Raw genomic sequence first — 16,732 nt, forward strand, 5'->3', positions numbered from 1 at the left:
TGTCTTTAAAGTATTGATCTCTCCAGTCAATGGAAAAATAACAACCCGGTTATAAGCTACTTGTCCATAGCGATGGGCCACATAAATTATTTAAAAAGGGCAGATTCACTGCGGCCATGGAGCCATCAATCATAAGATATGGCAATGACAAAAAAAGCTGTGCTTCATACGTCCCTCCTATCTCCCCCCAGAACAATTCTATCAGCCAGGTGACTGTGAGGAGGCAGGATGACCTGATGTCACTCACATTGTTGCCTCTGCCTTTGAAGGACCCAGCGCTCCTCTCAGCCCTGGAATGGGATGGCTAAATAGATTCTCTGTGTTTACTGCTGGTCTCCCTCCCTCAGTGCACACTTCAATTTGTCTAACAAGAAAAGGTGGACAGAAGAGTTTCGAGTTTCCCAAACAATGGATGAATTTTTTATCAAGTGGTTGAATTGAGTTGCAAGTGGCACAATATTTATTCATAGGTGTTTGTTCAGTTATCTTCCATTGAAAAATGAACGCTAAAACAACTGTAGAGGTTTATAGGAGCTTGATTTATCCTCTGTTGCTGAAGAAAAACTAAATTAATGAATCATGAGTCACAATTTTCCATCCTGAACAAGATATATTTGTTGTGCCTCTTTACAAAGATCTAATAATTCTGTTAAAATCTTTGTAAGGCCAAAAAGACCAAAATCTTAAAGCACACACTCTGATGTGGCAGATCTTCATCAATACTCTGTTATTGATTCAGTCGGCAAGCTTGTTGTTGTTTCTCGGCTTTACTTTTTCTTGTAGTCCTTATCTGGTTTAACTCTGTTTTGTCTTCAGTGTAAAAGTAGAAATTTAAACTCAGTTTAATTAAAAAGATTTATATATATTATTTATAGATGTATGTATATATTGTATATGTATGTATAGCACCAAAATTGTCATTATGTGTATTTTCTTAATACATGTCATGCTTTCATATACTAAAAAGGAGCTAACTGACCTAATGAGTCTCATTTTGGTGAGGTAAATACTATATATGTGGACAAATAGCCACTCAAACATAACGTATTTTCTGCACAGTATAAAACATATGATTGAATAGACACTTAACTCACTGTAGCTCACGGTCATCATATGGCATAATAATCCTGTTGTTATAAATCGTTATAAATCCATGTTATAAATCGCGCCCCCCAAAATAAACTCACTACCCCATGAAGACACACTTTGCCTTCATAGTAACTCATCTAAAACACCGCGAGAGCATCGTAAATAAAGCAGTGAAAAGGCAACCAAGCAAATAAAAAACACAGGGAGTTACTTAAGTGTGGCAGACGTGTCTTTGAGTTTCAGTTTCAAAACGCAACTTTGATTAATAATTGATTATACAAACCCATGCTACATGAAAGGCAGGAAGAGGTGCCATTCTTGTGAACGGCCAGCCAGTCAAACGGCACTTTGTTGTTTCAAATGCTCCCCTGCATATCGGTTCTATGGTCGGTCCTCTAACCAACCCGATGCTGTGCAACAAAGACAGCCTGACAAAGTGCCGGTGCTGCCCTGATGAAACCAGACATGCAGGGATATGAATGACTACATCTAAGGGGTAATTGCTGCTGAGCAGGAGCCTCCTACCTCGTTTCATTTAGTCTATTAGCAATTTATGGCCGGTCTCACTCAGCTCTACACAGGAGGGGTTTGATCTAAATTCTCATGAGCTTTTAGGTGAGGCTGGGACCCAGTAGAGAGCCTTAGGGGGAAGAAAAGGGTTTCACTTACCACTGTTTTAATTCTCTTTGGCTTATCATTAATTTGTTGTCACAGAAGAAAGGTGAGCATCACATAAATCTAATTAAAGTTAATGGGATTATGATGCCATTCTCTGAGTCTCTGAAGTACCATTTTCTACTTGTTTAGTCAACTAAAGGATTGATCTTCTTAGATCTTCATCATGCTGTTCTGCCTCTGTCCTTGCCACACAATGCATGACAGGTTGAATGACATCATTTGTATATACGATGGGACTGGAAGTTGACAATAGAGAATAAAGTAGATATAATGTTGATATAACCAATAATGGCACAAAAGCCTGAAGATGTAAAATTGTGAACAGTGGAAGTATAACATAGCTGCTGAAGCAACACTCATATCAAGAAAAATAATTTAGCAGTCTGAGTGCTTTGGACATTGTAGTCATAGTTCTTCTTTGCCTGGTGGTGGAGTTCGTGGTAGGGGTTCAAGCCAAAAGCGAAGGTGTTGGTACTATCAGAGGCCCCACGGGCTAATGCCTGATGTCAGCCCCCTGCTGACAAGGATGCAGATCTGGATGAACTGGGGTGGGGGTTCTGACTGGTCCAACAACAACAGACAAGCAGATTAGGAGACCTAACACTGTGTGATGGCATCATGCCGTTCTGGCCTGGTGGCCAGTGCACCCAGGCATTGTGTTCTTGTCTGCTGAGCAGTGTTTGGAATTACAGTAGAAGTCATTTGGATTTAACAACGAAGTACAATAACAATTCCCCCAGAATTTTACTTTTAACACTGATAGAGAGCTTATTCTCAATAAGTGTGTTTAAATAAACAAAATCTTTAAAACATTTCTTTCAGTTTTCATAGAATAATCTGCATGGAAGACTTAATAGTATTACTCTTACTGAACGAGTTAAATTTCATTATCTAGATACAGATTCTCATCCCTGCTCTGCATGTGGGTTTGGTGTTTTGATAACTGCTAAATTAGGCATAATGACTTGTAATGAAGAAGCCGTTTAATGTATATGATATGAGATTATTATTATACATTTATGCAAAAACATAGACAGTAGGAAAAATAGCCTAAGCTATACAGTAGTCTCCATTCTTTCCACTACCCCAACTGTGTCGGACCTTGTGGCTTCACTGAGTGGCAGGTCTGGTGTTTGCTGTGAAACTCTCTGTGGCACCTCCCTCCACAGGGGACTCTGAACTACCAGCTCACAGGAGTGACTCCCACTGGGACGGCCGAGGCCCTTTGCTTCCTCCCCTGGACGACCTCTGACACACCCAGTTTGTGCTTGGTGGCCTTGAAGAGGCAGTCGTGGGGATTTCTCCCCAGCCAAGCAGCAGGTTGTAATTGATGTGGCAGAGACGTCAGCACTAATCTTTTGCTCTCTGACGGCCTCTCTGTAAGCCCCTCATCCACTCGACTCTGAGACCTGCCACACCAACCTTGGCAAACTGCTACCTAGTCAATTAGATCTACCCTGTCTGCTCCCTGTTTTGTGTAAATATATCTCCAGTAGACACCCAACATGTTCAGTTATCTACTCCGGCACATTCAGGGTGATTTCTTAATGCCGCCGCATGTCACTATCACCAAATGGAAAGCTAGCCTGATATCTCTTCCTGCAGTGGGCTCACTGATTATATATGGAATAGGGGGACACTGTTGATTTTCATATTTGTATGGAAGGTTCATATCTCCCTCTACATACCTTGGGTCCCACAGTGCATATGGATATTCTAATCACACAGTTGTATATTCTGCAATACACCTGGGGATACCATTACTAATTTGTTTAAAGTAGTGTGAATACAGTGTAGTGCGAAGCATATCTCAAGCAGCGCTCTGTTGTGTATCCACTCATCCCTCAACAATGTCAGCAACTTTGCTCAGAGGACAAAACATGTCATGGGAAGAGGTACCACTTGTGATTGCCAGGGATGCACCAAAGACAACATTGTGGGTTTTTTTTTTAGTAGCGCCCGCAGAAATGGCTGAACTGATGTCACTGACTAGTTGCATTTTAAACATGCTACCTTTGTAAGTGAACCACATGTGGACCAATCATAAATGCAGCATGGCCTGTTTTGTAATTTCAAAGATGTATAATATTGCTGAAACATTTTGAAATAAACACTTACCTGCTTTCTAGACTAAAAGGCAGAACAAGGGAATTTAATAACCTCATTCTGTCCAAATGTAACTAAATCTAGGCTGCTTATCAACACCTGATTTTTTTTTTTTTTTTTAATTTGTTTCAAACCTATTTAAATTAGGTGCAAAAGTTGCCATGCAACCAGTGACGTCTTGAGGAAGTTGCAGCTAAGAAATGTGGTGATGCCACTTTTTTGGACAGCTTATTTTTTTGTGTGTGTGATTCAAACTTGCTGTTTTGACACTGTATTTTGGTAAACATTTGCTTCAGATAAAATAGAAATATATTGCTGTGATCTGAGGCTTCCAATTCCAAATTGGATATTGTTTTATGAGCTTCCTTCTAAAAGAAGTCAATCTAACTAACGATTATTAAAAAGAACAGTGAAACAAATGGCATCTGTAATGTTTGAGGCTTATAGAATTAATGACACAAATCATCGCTGTATCTATCCTCGGTAAACTGTGTGTTTTATATATAAGTACAAAAACTGGTAAAATTATGTGAAAATAACATTTTCTTCACTTTGAAAATGCAAATCTGAATCAACTCGGGATGAATATCAAAAGAGTTGCGTGTCCACCACAGCATCAACTGAATTTACAATATTACACTGATGTAGTTACACAGTAGTGTGTTTGACAGTTTTGGCCAAAAGACCGATGATGCCACAATCAGTCATCTGTCATCCATCTATCTGTCTACAATTCATGTGCGTAACTACTCTTACTGGTCAGTTAAATTGATGTAAGTTCCTTATTCAACTTGACCAGCTGATGGCTTTTCACTTAAATTGTGATTAAGGTCATATTTTTCATTCTCTTTGACTTTTATTGTCTTTAGTTTTTATTATACAGCCAACCAACAACAAGAAATCGTATATTTCTTTCTGTACTTACACATTACAATGACCTGGGAGTTGTGATTGATCGTGAGGTGGATGAGCTACTGTCTCATTGACATATGATCTTCCATTTATTTTGAAAAATTATTTTGATTTAAAATTTTGAGCCTTCCTGTGATTCAAACTATGTTTTGATACTACAGCAGCAACATTTAGTGAATGTATTAAAATAAGTCTTATTTAGTGCCTCAGTGCCACTTGCATTTAGATACAAAGATAATACTCCAACCTTAATGCATTCATTATTTATATAATCACTATGACTAAATATTCCAGCATAAGAGTTGTGATTATTTTGCAAGAGGAAGGTCAAGTCAGTGAGAAAAAGATGGAAAAGCAATAATTTGCTAAACGGGGGTTATGAGCAGGATGCATGTAAATGTATCAAAGAGGGGGCCCATAGGAAGCACACACAAGGTTAATCTGCTATGACTGTTGAAATTTCCATGATATGCCAGGTGAATAAAGAATTATAATGGAATGAACCATGCTGTTTATTCAAACTCTTCCTCAGAATAGCAGCATGAACTGTAGAGCTTTTTGTACAAATGCATGAAAGCAAGCACAACGTCAAGCTTTATTCTTGCAATAAAATATCATGACATACAGACTATGTAGAATGAATACTGTATATTGGAAGAGCATATTAAGAAGTCAGAAATTATAAGGTTATAAGCTAATTATAATTTGCATGTAATTCAAAATTCTGAAGTTTTACAAAAATAGCACGTTGAGTCAGCCATTTAAAAAATATCTTAAGACATTTCAAATCTTTGAGTGACAAGTGAGTTTTTTGGGGGAGTTTTTTTCACTATGAATTAAAATCAGCCGCCTATACAGAGGTGAGATATTCATCACCGTCTCAGCCATGAGCAAACCCAATGGCAAACACTGACAACATCTCCCCATGGCCTCACTCATATTAGACGAGCTCTGTCAGTAAAGGAGTCTGCTTCATGTAAATCCTGTTGATTAAACCGAGTCATATAATGTGAAATGGTATTATGCATAAACACAGATATGAATGATAAATAAAGGATATGAATCTTTTTAGTCATAAAGGTGTCTGCAAGTTCAACCCATACACACTCCCTACACATAGTCACATCTCTTGTTTACTGTGTTTGTATCTTTTCTGCTGTAGGTTAAAAGCACCTACATCAAGAGTTTGGTGTAAATGAAGTCAGCAAAATGAATTTAAATAATCTCTCTCAGAGACTTCTCTTTACTTCCATTCATGTTATTTACACACTTCGATTTAAAAGAGAAAAGGGAAAAAAAAAAATCCTTAGCAGCTTTTTTGGCCTTTTAAAAGGTTCAATCATGTACAGTGCCTTCAATATAGGTAATGGTTGTAATCACTGTGTTTTGCTCTGATTTGTTTGTTAAAGACATTTCTCAACAGTCTTAATAACTTTCAAATCGGTTTGCGTGAGCTTCCAGCCGATGTCTCAAAGAGACTCATACTCAGTTACCTTGTCTCAGTCTAGTCACTGTCAGCAGTGTTTATCAAAATGTCCAAGTATAAGTCAGGACCATCATCAAATGACTGAAAGTATAATAGGTGCAAAATGTCAGGGGAATAGCTCGGTGTACAGGATGCGATGCCATTTTCATAAATGTTTAATTGATTGTAATCCTTTTGTTGAGGAGACATTTGCACAATGCATGGAGTTCACACAGAGCAGGATATAGAAATATTGAAGTACAATAATTACTTTGAACCATCTGTAGCCTAATTGTCATAAAATGTCTGATAATGGCCTTTTATTTAGCGTGATTATATACCATGCATTTAAAGAGGCAGGGGGAAATGAAAGGGGGTTTTGGAAGTTGTAAATGACCAGAGTCAACTACTGCATACAGAGTCATACTTTCTCAGATATGATTAAGTAGCTCAGGAAAAGCTTGAATTGTTAACAGCAGAATACCTGCCATGGCCCCTCCGATAGCCTGAATTGTTTTCATATGGCCATTCATTTGTGTACGTGATTGAGTCATATGTCAGCAGTGAGCAGCTGTTTGAATTGTCACTGAGCTGTCAGGGCAGGGGAAGGCTGTGAGATGTAGTGATGGCAGTCAGTCTCCTCCCCAGCCACTCATCCACCCGGCCACCTCCACACAGAGCCGCAAACCTCGCAGTCAGGTTTGGGGGCAACCATCTTTGCTTGTTCTGCTGCGCTCACTGCAGCCATGACAAGATTCACAATTCTCTCCCTTTATTTACACACCATTGCCCCAGCTCAACGTCACGTCAAAGCGGCACGGTCCTGCGGTCGCCGCTGACCCCAGGGTAGGGGCTGTCTCCACTGATCCGAGCTTATCCTGCTGGGGGACCAGACCTCGGTCATGTAATACACAGTGTAACTGCAGCAGCATGTGAAGCCACCATACATATTTCCTGCAAGAAACTAAGAAATTGGGCATCTCAGGCTTCGTGATAATGTCGTAAGGTGTGATTTTTGCTCTGTGCATCCATTAATGTATATTTTTTGTCTTTTTCTTTAATACACTCCCATTGGGATCCTCAGTAGACAAACAGAGATTAAGGCCTTTATATAGGGATTGAATGTTGACTACTTTTGTCACAGCAGACAGTCACATAAGATGCTCTACCCACAAGCACAGATATTACCAAACCAAAAAGCTGCTGGAGGTGTCATGTAAATACCTAACCACAGTTAAAGTAATAGGCTATAAAGTGATCTTTAAGTGGAGTTTTAAGCACCCCCATAATGGCTTTGGCTGCCTTTTAGCAGACCATGTGACTCCCCCAGAGTAGTGATTATGAGTCACGGATGAAGAGGTCTTGTGTGTAGGTCAGCCTGTAAGCCTCACTTTCACCTGCCAATCTTTACTTTCCTTCGATACTCTAAGAGCCTTGTTCTTTATACTGTTAACTGTCTTACAGCAGGTGGTATCTGGTGAATTATGTCTACAAAACACCTTGACAAAATTTGGGTATAGCCTCATGGAATTCCTGCTGTGGAGAAAAGCCTCCAAAAATGAGAGACAGAAGGGAAAAAAATTAAACAACCATCTCACATGGCATATTGTGGCATGGTGAGATGGGTGGTGGGTTGGAGAGGGGGGGTGCTGTATATTATGTATAATGTAGATGGTCTTAAAGATTTTCCAAAAATGCTTAGTTGAATAAAAATCCCTGCTGTATTCTGGTCTTGTTGTTTTTTTTCCCCCCTTTTACTTTACTCAAGGACATTGATGCATGCTGCTTTTTGAATTTTGCATTATGTTGGAGGTCGGCAGGGCTAGTTTCAGGAAGTTGTCTTAATTTCACAGGGTTAAGGAACAGCAGATTCACTGGGAATACAGATCACTTAGCACAGGCCTGCAACCGCCCTGAAGTTGGTCAGCTTTCTCCCCATTTGTTAACCACATCCGTGTGGCCGCTGAAGCGTTGAGCCTGCCAAGGTGAACGTGCGGTCCCACAAGGAGGCCTTTGTGTCACAGATCAGTGAAACCGTGATTCAGCTTCATCTGTGTTTTTTAAGAGTTTGCTTGTGTCTGTTCAAGCTTCAAGATCAAACAAGAGACATAACTGTTTTGTACATTCAAATTCCCTGTTAAGAGAATCAAACCACTGTGTAAACGTTTTGTATCTAGGAAATATAATACACATTGATATTTGCTCTGTTACAAAAGTAAGCAATTCTTAGGTTTTTTTTTCCTTACAAAGCAAACAACCATTGTATAGATTGTACCAGAATCCACCCTTCATTTACCCAAACTAAAAGGAATTGTACATGTATCAATGATAATCCGATAATCACGCCGCTCCTAAGCTTTTAATTTGATTAAGTGTGTGAAAATTGAGGGCAGAGAGTCTCTTGGAGGATAACATCACAGACAGTGTCTCCTAATTGGTGCTGTAAATTTACATATGGATTCCTGTTTAATGTTTAACTAGTCTTTAATCCACCCAGCTCTGTGATGTCTGCACTCAGAAATATCCGCGTCTGTCAGATGATTTGTGATTATTCCAAATGCGCTCAGGCTGTTTTTGATGAAATGGGAACAATTACTGGCGCTATAAAACAGAGATTTTGGAAGCGTTTTAGTCACGGTGAACCAAAGATTCTCAGTTTCCCTTTAGGAATTGAAAGAGACACTGACTTCAGCGGTAATCTAGACTGAACACAATCGTGATCTCTTTTATTGTCTTCTTACAGCACACAGGTCTTGCCCATTGAAATCGATCGTCATCTCCCAGGTGCTTTTCTGAAAAATGACAGATTAAAGTGATCAGGTAACTTATTTAAAATTAACTTAATTAAGATACTGCACATCTTCTTTTGATTGGAAAGGCCATAGATCATTGGAAATAGTGCTACAATATTTATTGGAAAACAAGCTACACCTCGCAATGCATGGTTCATTTTACAGACTTTCTGAGAGCTTACACATCAGTCAATCAATAGTTTTGGATTAAGTGTTACTGGTGAGTTATATGAGGTAATATAGCAGAGAGAGATTTTTCATTATGTTGTCTATAAAGTTTCGTCTTTCCCTTTTCTTTCTTATTTCTTCTAATCCTCAACTCCCTCATTGTTTGTTTTTCCAAAGCCTTATTTTCTTTCCGTTTTTAATAAGCTGAACCAAACCATTTTCACTTTTTACAGGCGGTTTCACTCTTTCAGCTCTGAATAAATGGTGACTTTATTTCCATGAAATTCTCAAATGACATAGATTTTACTTTTGCATAAAAGCATGAAAAATGCGCCTAATATTGGCTGCATTCATCTGCTAAGTGGACATTTGCATGGGTGCGAAGGGGAGGGGGAGAGGGAGAGAACCACTAGCCTCCTGGGGTGACAGCAGTGCAGGGGGATGACATGTGACAGCTGTGACAGTACTGAAGGGGGGTGGGCAGGCGACTTGCTGCGCCCCCTGATCCAATTACGCCACACGGCCCCCTGTCAGACCCAGCAGCTTGACTCCAACCACTCGGAGGACAGTATTGATCTCTTGTCAGGAGGACCAGTTGCCCTCTTTCACAATCCAGCACCACTGAACTTTCCAACCACCCTGCCATCGCACCCCCACTTACACCCACATCCAGCCTGCTATCCTTTCTCCTGCCAACCACCCTCGTAAATGACTGGTAAAAATCGGGTTATAGGATTCAGGTAAGGAAAGAGAGAGAGGAGGTCAGTGGGGCTGTGTGCTAAATACCCACAGCTACTCAGGGAGAGTGCATAACATCCTGAGAGTGGTGGTGGTGGTAATGTGCCTGTCCAGCTCTGAGCTCAGTGCTGTACTTACAGTACCTCACTAAAGGTCTGAGAGGATGCTGCCTCTCCTGGCTTGTGTGAAAGTGCTTGATTTGAGATGATGAAAAGGCCATTGCAATTAGCAAGCTCTGGTTCGTTTTGCCATATCTAGAATGGACTGGTAGAGACAGTGGCAGCTGCCAATAACTTCAGCTTACAAAGAACAGACAATTAGGCCGGGGCCTGTTACCACCGCTAGTCCCACACCTCCAGACCTTTGCACTGGCCCTAGCCCTGAGCACCTGCAGGTCAATAGGTAATGATACTGTGTGGAGCAACAGCTTGGAACAGAGGTTAATCAAACCACAACCACACACGAGTTGCATCCAGCTTATTATTCTCACCACAAAGGCCAAGAGGGTGAAAGGAAGAAAGGGAGGAAAAATGGCATCAGCGAGGGAATGATCTCACTTACACGGTTCTCAGGTTTGCACTGGCATCCCAGGATTGCTTTAAAACACATATTTTTTACTTTTAATCTTTACCTATTTAACTTTAGAGTTGTTGCATTTGACCCATTTTCTGTACAATTTACGTACTGTTGTGTCCTTTTTTTTTTTTCCTTTTTTTTTTTTGAGTGTTTTCTCTTTTCCCATGTTTTCTTTACATCCCTGTCTGTCACTCTCTGCTAAGCTATGGCCCAGATCCAAACCTTACCCTACACAACAGTGGTTGTCAACAGTTTCTTATTTGAAGGGTACAGAAGGAATTTTGGAAGCCCTTTCTCTGATAGAGCTTGAAGCTTTCAATCAGCATCTGTGGTGATTTATACTGCTGTCAGATTGATGTGTCTGGTCTATCCTGTCCATCACTTGCTAAAAATATGTCTATTCCGTTTCAATTGCATTCATGTGTTTACATAGATAAGGAAAAAGATTACAAAACCCCCAAATATCTTTATTCTTTTCTCCTGTCCTCATTTCTAATAAAAAAAATTATATATTATTAAGAAAATTATGAACTTTATAAATCCCTTTCCCAAAGCAGGCACAATGTGCTTTAAATTAAAATTTAGATAAATAAGACTATATTGAAATAAATTAACTCTTATAGAACACCTAAAATGTTTTCTGAGGATATTACAGGTCATTTATAATTTCATTTCATTTGATTTTTTTCAAAGTTTCATTGTAATGATGCAAGTCATGTTATCATATTTTGAAAACAAAGTATTTTTCTTTGTCCGTCTGTCTCTTTTGAACCATGTCAATATGACAGTATTTTCTTTTGTTTCACATTTTAACATTAGCAATTTATTTTATTCTTCTCTGAAGCAATCCTTTATCTTGGGTTCCACTTTGGTACACAGTAGGGCTGGGCCATATCATACCGGTATAATGTTGGGCAACGATAAGAAAATGAAATATCGCGATAGAATATGGGTAAAACGCGCATGCGCAGTACCTTTGTTTTCATACGCACATGGCGGAAAAAAGCATGGCGGCGACGGAGAATGAGAAGGGCAAAAGCGGATCGTTGAATGAAACAGATGAACCAGAACTGGTTTGTAAAAATACTGCAACTTCAGTGGTGTGGAACTGGTTTAGCTTTCGTCCGTCAGATACACAACAAAGCACTGTTTTTGGTAGAGCATGCTAGCGGGCCGTCGTTATTACCGTGTTTTTTGGAAAATACGGCACACTTAAAATCAATCCTTTGATTTTTCTGAAAATCGACAGTGCCCCTTATAATCCAATGGGCCTTATGTATGAATTCTGGTTGTGTTTACTGACCTCAAAATGATTTTATGTGGTACATGGCGCTCGAAAATCTGTCAAATGTTTTAGTACAACTTTGCTAAGCTACGAACCTGCACTGCTTGATGGATTGTCGGAGCATTACGGCTATCGTAGGCAGGAGCCTCGAGGAGTGATACCTACTGTGCTTCAACATTAACGTATTGTGTGTGTATAACCTCTTAAGTTTTGTGGATATTATACGAGGTTATGCTGAGGATATGTCGGCCAATTTCCACTGGAAATGCCTTTTGGTTAAACTGTCAGCAAGGAATTTGCATTTGCACTGTTAAATTTTTATATGACTTAAAAAACAGCTGCTGTATATTGTGATAAATATTTTTGGTCATATCGCCCTGCTCTAGTACACACTGCATCTTCAAGGAGCAGCATTTATAAGCTGGCAGAAAATGCAGACACAGTGTTGGAGGGCTTTATAACCCACTCCCACTTAAGTGTGGTGGGTTTGAAACGGCACTTAATATGGCCGACCTTCCACATGAACTTGCAGATAGAGTGTGTAAGGGAGGATGAACACATGGTTTTAGAAAGCAGGCTGTGTCTCTGTATTAGTAACTTCCTGTTTTATTCTGATAATCACCTGAAATCATATCTCCGCTGGTTTTGCTTCTGCTTTTTTTTAGTCACCATTTCTGATTTTCTGTGTTGCCCATTTCTTTCTTTTCCAGTGCCATCCTCTAGTGTCGGTCCTTTGTCTTCCTTTCGTTTCTTCCTGATACTCATTCTTACTTTTTGGTTTTTCTCTGTGGATGTTTTTGGTAGTTTTATCTGTTCTTTCCTGGATCTCTTGCTGCCTTTTCATTTGATTGTTTATTTTAACCTGACAGTTATTCATTTTATTTTCATTGCCACTTTATTTGTCAGGGACCATGTACAAACAAACTAGAAAAAAAAACAGTACTTTCCTAAGAGAAAAGATGCATTGTACCAGATTTAGCTGCTGGATAATTTCCATCTGCTGTCTTGCATGTCAAATAACAAATAGAAAGAAATATATAAAAACACATCATCAGTAAGTATATTACACTCCCCAAAACACATAGGCTACAGTCTGTGTATTTGTGGAATGGAAAAAACTAATGAATAGCCACACAACACTGTAATTAAAAGTCAACTTAATAATGCCCAACTGCTCTGAACATTAAAACCTAACATCAAATTTTTTTGTTCTGTGCTGAGGAAATCATAGAAGTTGTAAAATAAGTCATCCCTATAGGACTTACTATATAAGTTAAGCTGCAAAATGCTTAATTTTATTGCTGGCATGCTGTAGACATACAGGAAAACAGTAGATATATGGCAAATCAGTGTGATGAACTGATGCTGTGAGTGTATAGCACCATGAAATTGGGCACAATCTGGAAAGAAGCTCATAGTCACTTTCATGGTACATGCAATGTGTATCCAATGCAGAGTGTGAACATTACCCTGGTCACTCATGCAGTCAGTTGTGACACCGAAGACACTTGGTCAGGGGTTAGACAGAGGTAGGCTGTTCATGTTTGTTATTGGTTAAAAATGTAAATGAAAAAATAAATGGAAAAAATAAATTCAGAGTAGTAGTACAGTTAAGCAGTGGATCCTGTATGTACTGGATCTGCCATCTTTCTCTGCAGTATCTCTTTATGTTATCGCAATCTATGATAAATTGCAACCTACAATCGTTGAAATGAAATAGTGTGAAGTGGAATACACGTTATTTTCTTCTGTTTAATCAAACGAACCACTCCATTAAATAACTGATGCATTAGTTTTTATTTTTTGGCTGTTGAAAGAGAACAAGAGAAATGACTCAGTCTTCTGTAGAGCCAGCTCCTCGAAGAAGACTTTTCAATTTCAGCCTCCAATTTCCATGTTTCCCTCGAATGAAATACTTGTATAGTGGATAAAATAGGCCGTGTCTGCACCAGTGAGCTTAGATGGGCTGTTGTGTTACCGCCAGACTTATGTTCAGTAAGAGTGTTGCTTTTTTGAGCAAAGTAATCACTCATGTAATTAATCTAGAGAAAATGTGAGGAAAATAACCCAGATCTGTCGTGGAAACACCAAGTCACTCCTTGGGATGTTTGATTTAATTCATTCTGCAGAGAAATGGATATATGGTGCTCTGCTGCTTTATACTTGAAACATAAATCAAACTAGTGCATCTGGGAAACAGTGACAAGAAAAAGTTTTTTAAACTCGCAGGATTTCTGTGTTGATTACTGAGAAAATGTGCTAAGATTTTTATCTTTGTCACAAATCTAAATATATTCTTATCTCATAATAACTGACAAAATTTGCAGTTGCTGTTGGATTTTCCTCTTTTATAACCATTGTGTTGATGTGTGTGTGTGTATGTGGTCTGAGTCATTTTTATGTTGCATTACTCAATCCCTACTAAGCAGGTCCTGACTTTGCCCTAATGTTTTTCAGTAAAATGTGTTACAATTTTGATTTGCTTCACTTCGTCAATGACTAGGACAGATCCAGGCTGTTGCATAACATATCAGTAAACCTCGTCTGTACTTTGTGATTGGGAAAAGGTTTTGGTGCTACATTAGATTTTGGGGGTTTGGGTTGTTTTTACTGCTCCAGAAAGGGTCACCTCTTCAGAAATCTCAGCTCATATACAGTTAGATCCATATATATTTGGACACTGACATACGTTTTGTTTTTTACCTGTTTACTGGAACATATTCCAGTTATAGTTATATAATGGACATGGACATGATGTGTAGACGCTTAGCTTTCATTTGAGCGTTTCCACAATCAAATAGGATGAAGGGTTTAGGAGTTTCAGCTCTTTAACATGTGCTACTCTCTTTTTAAAGGGACCACAAGAAATTGGAAAATTGACTCAAAAGTTATTTCATCGGCAGGTGTGGGCAATTCCTTTGTTATTTTATTAAGCAGATAAAAGGCCTGGAGGTGATTTGAGGTTTGGTGCTTGCATTTGGAAGATTTAGCTGTGAACAGAAAACATGCGGTCAAAGAAGCTCTCCATGCAGGTAAAACATGTCATTCCTAAGCTGCAAAAACAGAAAAAATCCATCCAAGCAATAGCTACAGTATTATGAGTGGCAAAATCTACAGTTTGGTACATGCTGTGAAAGAAAGAAAGCACGCAAAACTCAGCAACGCAAAAAGACCCGGACGTCCACGGAAGACAACAGTGGTGGATGATCGCAGAATCATTTCCATGGTGAAGAGAAACCCCTTCATAACAACCAACCAAGTGAACAACACTCTCCAGGAGGTAGCCGTATCGATATCCAAGTCTTCCATAAAGAGAAGACTCCATGAAAGTAAATACAGAGGGTTCACTGGAAAGTTAAAGCCACTCACGAGCCTAAAGAATAGAAAGGCTAGATTGAACTTTGGTTAACAAAAAAAAAATAAAAAATTTAAAGCCAGCAGAGTTCTGGAAAATCATTCTTTGGACGGATGAGACCAAGATCAAACTTGACCAGAGTGATGGTAAGAAAAAAGCATGGAGAAGGCGTGGAAGAAGCTCATTATCCAAAGCATACCACATTATCTCTAAAACACGGTGGAGGCAGTGTGATGGCTTGAGCGTGCATGGCTGACAGTGGCACTGGGACACTAGTGTTTATTGATGATGTGACACAGGACAGAAGCAGTCAAATGAATTCTGAAGGTAGACATACTTTCTGTTCAAATCCAGCTAATGCAGTCAAATTGATTGGGCACCATTTCATAATACAGATGGACAATGACCTAAAATATACAGCCAAAGCAACCCAAGAGTTTATTAAACTTCTTGAATGGCCAAGTCAGTCACCTGATCTTAACCCATTTGAGCATGCATTTCACTATTTCACTTGTTGAAGACAAAACTGTGGACAGAAAGGTCCACAAATGAACAGCAACTGAAAGCTGCTGCAGGAAAGGCCTGGCAGCGCATTAAAAAGGAGGAAACCCTGAAATTAACATTTTATTTTCAGTTATGTGATTTGTCCATTTATTTTTGAGCCCTTTACCGAGCCCCTAAGATCGCATTTGAGGGCTAGCTCATTTTGTATTGTGTCAACAAGGTTTCTTTTCAGATACCATACCTATATGTGGATTTCTTTTAAAACTGTGATACACAAGTGACAATGTAACACTGTCTGGACAGCTATGGCTCTGGGGATAGATTAGAGTAAGTTGTCCACCGATCTGAAAGTGTCTCCTACAGCTTACATGTACAAGTGACTTTTAACAAGACACTAAAACTCAAAATGTCTCTGTGTCTGTCATGTTTGAGTGTGTGTAATAAATAAATTGTTGTTTCTGTAGAACAATATGCTATAAGGATGCGTGGGTGAATGTTGCTTGCATTGTAAAGTGCTTCTACGGGTCAAGAAGACTAGCAAAGTATTACATAAATGCCAATTCACTGCTGCAGCATAAGAATAAATAGCCTAATTCTACAACGTCTTCTATTTGTTAAGTCATTTGGATAAATAAGTACACAAGCTAGAGGAAACATTAAAGATATATATGTATTCTTTTGCAAGGAAAAAAAAAAAGAAATACAGTCAATTTTCATGTGTTTAGATTTCAGTGTATATGTTGACATACCAACAATAAAGCCAGCAATTCTCAAGAGGTCTTTATGTCATTATATAGTTGCTATTTCAAGGCAACACTCCATATAAATTTCTTCAACAAAAGTGAAATTTGCTCTTCTGATATGATGCCTCACATATAACAAATATAACAATATCAGACACAGAGAAATCTTCTGTCAGGGACACATCGGCATGGCCCAAATTGGGACACTGCTTCCATTTGCAAAGTGCAATTATGAGTGTTTTTAGACATCCTACTTACATGTCATCTGTAAACCAACGCAAAGCCAGCACTTCCAGACCACAGATATTTGTCACACCTACT

The 16,732-nt window shown here is 39.1% G+C and overlaps 1 protein-coding gene across 10 annotated transcripts in view; it reads left to right on the top strand.

The window, feature by feature from the left end:
• The window catches only part of LOC120731156, a 102,548-nt gene that overhangs the window by 23,644 nt on the left and 62,172 nt on the right, over nt 1–16,732 (top strand). The window contains exon 1 of one of the 10 annotated variants that reach the window (XR_005695309.1): nt 8,993–9,070. The exons of the other annotated variants lie outside the window; for them this stretch is intronic. The gene's annotated coding sequence lies outside the window, so the exon portion shown is untranslated. Of the gene's footprint in view, nt 1–8,992; nt 9,071–16,732 lie in introns of those variants that run through there. 10 annotated transcript variants of the gene reach the window in all.

This window comes from Simochromis diagramma, unplaced genomic scaffold (assembly GCF_900408965.1).
Source record: "Simochromis diagramma unplaced genomic scaffold, fSimDia1.1 OVJJ01000343.1, whole genome shotgun sequence".
NCBI classification, from domain to species: domain Eukaryota; kingdom Metazoa; phylum Chordata; class Actinopteri; order Cichliformes; family Cichlidae; genus Simochromis; species Simochromis diagramma.